Consider the following 7,009-nt stretch of genomic DNA (forward strand, 5'->3'; position numbering starts at 1 on the left):
ATGCTACTTTGAATTTGAATATAGTTTATTTTACAATATATTTTTACAGAATGTTGATTAGGATTTGCTCATTCATTTCTCTTTTCTTGTTCTATTTTAACTGACAGGTCAAAAATTTTCTGACAATGTTGCTAATCGCTCGTTGCGTATACTCTGTTTGATAAATGTGTGAATCGAAGTCGAGAAATAAGTTATTAACTACTGGAATACGAGTGAATTAATCCATTACTGTAGTCGAGTGGCCTTAAACTCAGACTGTTGTTTGTTGCATTTACTGGCTGTGACTCCTAGGGACCAATTATTAGTTTGTTAATTATAATAAATGAAATGCCTATATATTATATTATGGACTTGATATGAATGTAAAAGTGTATAAAAGTACGTTTGAAGTAAATTACTTGGAAAATATGCTCAGCTTATGGAAGAAATGAGAGCAATTTTCACGTGGAAAGAATCAGTTAGGTCTCACTTTTTTCAGCATTGTATGTCAGTTGCCCTTGGAGATTCAGATTTTTCTATCGTGCAGTTTTTCAAACTTCATAAGACTTCGTTGAGTTATTTGTAAAGGACATTTTTCCATTGTACTTCTTTCGATGAATATTTGTTTCATGTTATCACAGACGAAGTAAACATTATACCTGTATAGTAGGGTGATTTTTTTTGAACGACCATCTTTTTTTTCAGTCCCCATCGAAAATTTTGTTCTATATGTCGAACAAAAAATTCCCTAAAAGTTATAGCGCTTAATATTAATATTAAGTATTCGCCCAGGGCGTGAAAAGATTTCCCATATAAAATACACGTGAATCGAAGCGTTCTTTTTTCAAATCTCTACAACTCAGTGGAATTTCATGATATCACATTGGTCTTGGTCGCAATTTACGCAGAATTGAACGATCTTCAAAAGTGTCTGAAACGTCGTGACTCCAACTTATACTGGTGAAATGGTACAGGTCACTAAAGTTGATTTTCACCCAAAATTCTCCATTTTTCGCTGTTATATCCGAAATGATCGACTTTACCAAAAAAATGTGAATAAAAACTTTGTTGGAAATTCGATTTTCTACAAAAAAGGTCCTGTAGACCTGATTGCTCAGATTGATATTTCTTGAGATATCGAACTTTAACTTCTTGTCGTATAAAATTTTTATGGTTTATCGAATCGAACGTTTTAAATTATTGATATTGCATTGGAATTTGATTTTTTTCGATTCGATTCGATCCATTCGATCTATTCCATTGGAATATCAGTAATCCAAAACGTTTGATTCCAAAAACCATAATGTTTATTGGTTATATTAGATTAAAACGTTTAATTCAATAGAACATAAAAATTTTATACGTCAAGTAAGTTGAATTCCGATATCTCAAAAAATATCAATCTGAGCATTTTGGTCTAAAGGACCTTTCTTGTAGGCAATCAAATTTCCAACAAAGTTATTCTTAACATTTTTTTGGTACAGTTAATCATTTTGGAGATAACAGCGAAAAAAGGACAATCTTAGGTAAAAATCAACTTTAGTGCCCTGTACCACCTCACAAATGTAAGTTGCACTTACGCCGTTCTAAACACTTTTGAAGATCGTTCAATTCTGCGTCATTTGTGACCAAGACCAATGTCATAAAATTCCGCTGAGTTGTAGAGATTTGAAAAAAAAAAAAAACGCTTCGATTCACGTGTATTTTATATGGGAAATCTTTTCACGCCCTGGGCAAGTACTTAATATTAATATTAAGAGCTATAACTTTCAGGGAATTATTTGTTCGACATATAGAACAAAATTTTCGATGGGGACTGGAAAAAAAAAAAAAAAAATAGTCGTTCAAAAAAAAATTACCCTACTGTATAGTTTTATTTTAAATGTAAATGCCTAAAAATGTTTAAATTTTCTGAAAGTAGTATACCATTTAATTGCTCTAAGTTTTTAAATGGAGAAAAATTTGAGAAAAATTTATCAACAGTACACCGAATATAACAATCTCTGTGATGTTAACGGAGTTACCATATATTGCAAATGCCAATGTGGAAATCTTACAAAGTATCTTAGACCCGAGTGATTCTCTACGCGTGAAATTTCACTTGAATAATTGTATGTAAATAGCAAAAATAAATGTAATTAATAGTATACGCATATGTATTATGTATAGTATGTTATACGCCTACACGTCTATAAATACATATATATTTAGATTCTATTTTAATGAGTGAATATATTTAAAAGAAAACTACCTAATTCAATTAACCATGATGAAATATCTGTGTATATAGATATATGTGTACACTCGTGTATACTAAGTTATGCTCCGCAGTTGAATTATTGTTAAATTATAGATTATAAAAGATATATATGAGCATATCCGAAGATTTTAATAAATGAATAACTAAACTATATATATTATGTATAGATACATGTATGTATTATGTGCATGTCAATATAATGTTAATGATGCCGCTATGATTATATTTTGATAACGACAAATGACAAATGTGTGCATATTATAAGTAAATGAAGTGCTAAATTAGGAAACTGGTTGTTAATAGAAATACTCCTTCTACACTTTCCATTATTCCCATACTCATATCATTGCAACATTTTCAAGTTTTACGCCCAGGTTGATTAAGTGATTTTCGTTGCTTGTGAGTATTGCGTGTGGATCGCTTGGAGTGAGAAATCCTGCCTTTGTCTACTAAAATAGATTTTTGATCCTTATCAATCAAAGTCCAGTTAAAAAAGCCAATTTGTTAATTAATTTTTAAGAATTATGGGAAGGGTGGGGAGATTAAAACATTTAAGTATATTTTTCTTGCTTTATTCAGTAAAAGTAATTCCAACCGTGTAAATAGAACTGCAACCATCATAATTAACAACGTCTAAGGTGCATGAATGTACATACATACACTTTACATTATTAGAAATCATTAGAATCGGTGGTAATTTCAAAGTAACGAAACATCTTGGTCCGCATGCCAAATAATACCCATTTGCTTATGGAAATCTTGCGTGACCTGCAGACGAAAAAAAAAAAATCTGCTACATAATTTAGATAATCCTGTTACACGATTAGCGATAAACAGTACAAAATTTTATTCTTTTATCGTTTTTATAAAGTAACCAGAGAAACAAATTAGCGATTAATGATAAATTGAGAAATCATTCAGCTTACTATTCGTCGAGTTATTTTTTTATCCATGTATGTGTACGTGGACAATTATTTATGATTAGCATAAATAGAGTATATTTGCATGTACATACATACACACCCCGTGTAAGTATAGAATGAATTTTTTCTCCGTGTGCCACGTGTCATGCGGTATAATAATTTACATGTGTATTTAATAATTTTATTAATTTCTTTTTTTGTTTTTGTTATTATATTTCTTTCCAAATATATGATTTTCATGTAATGCGTTATATAGTATTATATGTATAATATATGTATATAATATATATTCTTACGCGTTTAATAATAATAATAATAATAATAATAATAATAATAATAATAATACATCATATATTTGCAGTATATATATAATATACTTTATGCGGTATAATAGGCACGTCGACGTCATAGCTTAAATACTTGGATTTATTTTTATTTTTTTTTGTTTTGTTTAATTTAATTTAATTTTAATAACGTTGAACAACGATAGTTGTGTATTCTTTTTAAAACTGTCGCTCGCATTTTGTGTCTTACACACATGCAAATACGAATTATCCTCCGGTCTATAATTTCTATCAAATTCAAGCTGTGATATCAACGAGTTCTAAAATACAATATATTATATATTATAGGAAGGGCAGTTGGGCAAGGACAGTTTTTTTTTTCCTCATTTTTCTTGTTTTCAAACTAATTTTTTCACCTTATAACGAGATACATCGATTTTAATGCATTATACAGGGTGGTGTGAATGTGCCCTTATTATATCACAGAGAGGCGTAACAAAAATATAAAATAATTTTAATTTCCCAGTATTTTTTTTTTTTCCTCTGGCATTCGCCATGTATTCTGAGCGTGTAATCGTCATTAATTACACCGATAGTTGAAATGCAATTCACCCCGTAATTGAAAAAAAGAAAAAAAAAAAAAAAAAAGAAAAATACCTTAAAATAGAAATACTCAATCAAATTTCCAGCTCTATCAACTATGATATTGTAAGACCACGACAATGGATATGTTGGTTGTCATTGTTTAACAACTATTTAGCCTGATATTTTTATTCGAAATGACAATAATGAAAATGTAAAAAAAAATTTTTAAAAAACAAGGGTAATAGAAAAGCATTGAAAAATAATGATTACTTCTTCTTCATTAACCATTGCAGGGCAAATCGTCTAGCTCTATTATTGTCTCCATCGTTCGCAATGCCGCAATATCGCCAATCGCATGCTTTGTTATTTGAAAAACTGATTAAGCTACAATCTAGCCTCTGTCTCAAAACTAAATTTGGTAATAAAATTTCACACAGACAAGAATACACCGGTAGCTAAAATATTATACTAATACCGCCACGAAGCTCCGTCATGTTTTTCCTTTCACTTGTATTCTTTGTCTTTGTGTTTTATGGTACGCACTTCACATCATGTACAACAACAACAATAACAATAATAATAATAATAATAATAATAATAATAATAATAATGGTAATTATTATTATTTAATATTATAACATACACGCACGTATTAAGAATAGAAGATTCAATTTTTGTGCTGATGTACAACAGTGCTAATGATAATTGTTTCTTACTAGTATGTATGAATTCATATATGGTATGTATATTGTTTATTCAGTATTATATACGTAATCATATAATTAGACGTATATATCCGTTTTCAAATGTGGAGGTAAACATTTTTAATTTTTATTTATTTTATTTTAATTGTTTTGTTATTTTCCATTCGTTTGAAACTTTTACTTCGAAGTCGAATGAAATATGATTTATGTGTATATGTTTATTATTAATTTAGCAGTATTAGTCCCATAGTATTGGCGATAGAAAAAACCTGATTAAAATTATGGCAAAGTGTATACGTATATTGTATATACCTATAATATAATATAATATGTTTTATACGTATATTATAATGTGGGTATACAGGAAGTAGTTGTATTATGTATAACAATCGATGAGATATAGACGTATGGGTATAACGTTCTCTTTTTTTCTTCTTTCTTCAAGACGCTTTACGAAGAGGTACAAAAGTTATGTAGAGGTATAGACTATAAGGTCGAGAAGGCCAACTATATATAGTACAGTGTTTTAAACAACTTTCTTGTCACGATCAGTAAATCACCCTGGCGATTGTGATTATTGGCCAAAAGAAATTTACGGATCTTCACGGATATTTATTATATATGTAGACGCAGGCGTTTAAGAATACATAATAATTCGGCTAATAATATATTGTGAGTGTAAAAAATATGGAAGTTGATTATCATTTTTATTTCTTTTTATTTTTTCTTTTACTTCTGCTTTATCCTTCTTTTGAATAATAGTGATTCAAGCGACAATTATAGTATTTTTTTTTAATATTAATATATAGTATGTTGAATGACAGTTTTTTAGTTTTTTTTTTTAAGTTGTTTTCTTTTCTTTTTTTTTTTTTTCTTTTTTAGAAAAAAGAATTTTTACTTCAAATCTCAATTTGTAAGACACGTTGCACGTTAAATACATCGCTAATAAACTCTGTACAAAGGTTAACATTGCATTGCAAATAACAATATTTCAAGTTTTTCACTTCTTACGCGTTTTTCAGTTTCCTTGTATACTATACTTGAAATAATAAATATATATATATATATTTTTTTTTTTAATTTTATATACTAGTACTACCACTGATCGACTGTAACATAAATTATATTACAATCTTTAATTATTTATAATGACCGTCCAGCTGAGTATATATCTCAATTAATTCGTATAGTCACAACTTTTCTTGATATTTTCTCAACCACAGGTAATTTCAATCCCGTAATTTTTGCTCACGTAGTAATAAAAATTTTTCTTATCCATTTTCAAGGGAGGTCACAACTAGAACCGAAATGCGCTACAATTTTTTTTTTTTTTTTTAATCATAATATTTTTTTAATCAAATTTAAGTTTGCTCTGAAATAAAGAAAATTCTAATTTAAGATTTGAAGTCAAGTAGGAATCGTGCAAGTTGAGCAACATCGCATGATTTTATTGCAGTGTCAATATCAAGAAGGTTAAGAAAGATGAAGGAAATATCGAAGTTAAAAAAAAAAAAAACGAATCGTTAATGCGTTTTTTTTTAAATTTCACCAGACTCCTCCCTTGAAAAATAACTAATTGTGTATTACATTAATATCGATTGGTTTTGCTTTTTACTAATCATTTGATACCAATGCATTCGGTAGACTTCAGTCTGTGATGTGATGAACATCGATAATCGCATCGATATTAAATATGTATAATAAACAGGAATTCACTCGTACTTTAACGTCAAATAAATGCTACACACCAATAGCTGATAAATTTAACTTACACTCGATAACAATTTATTCAATTTTTTTTTCCACAATCGAATCTTTGTGTCCAAAAAACAATTTGTTCACAAATCTTTCGTCTGTCAACAATCTGCCATACATGCGATTTGGCTGCAATTTTTTTTTCTCTCTTCATTTCCTTCCTGTAATCAGTATAACTTATTCCTGTAATCGAACTTATTGTGTACACGCTATTCAGGGCGTACATTATTTTCACATACGTCATATGCATTATACAATATGTTTGTCATTCGCTCATATACAAGTACTAGGAAATGTTAATAATAACAATCATAATGATAATATTTTACGATTATTGAATAATTACGATTATTCCTTTCTTTCCTTGTCAATTTTGTACGAAATATTCGCGATGCATTCCAATATCAATGGTCAGTTGAACGTTTCTCTTGATAATTTTCAGACATAATCGTTTCTCTATCTATGTGAGTGACTTATAGTTTATTTTCTCTCGCCTGACTAGTTCGTTTATCATAATTA

Source organism: Diprion similis, chromosome 11, assembly GCF_021155765.1.
Source record: "Diprion similis isolate iyDipSimi1 chromosome 11, iyDipSimi1.1, whole genome shotgun sequence".
NCBI classification, from domain to species: Eukaryota; Metazoa; Arthropoda; class Insecta; order Hymenoptera; family Diprionidae; genus Diprion; species Diprion similis.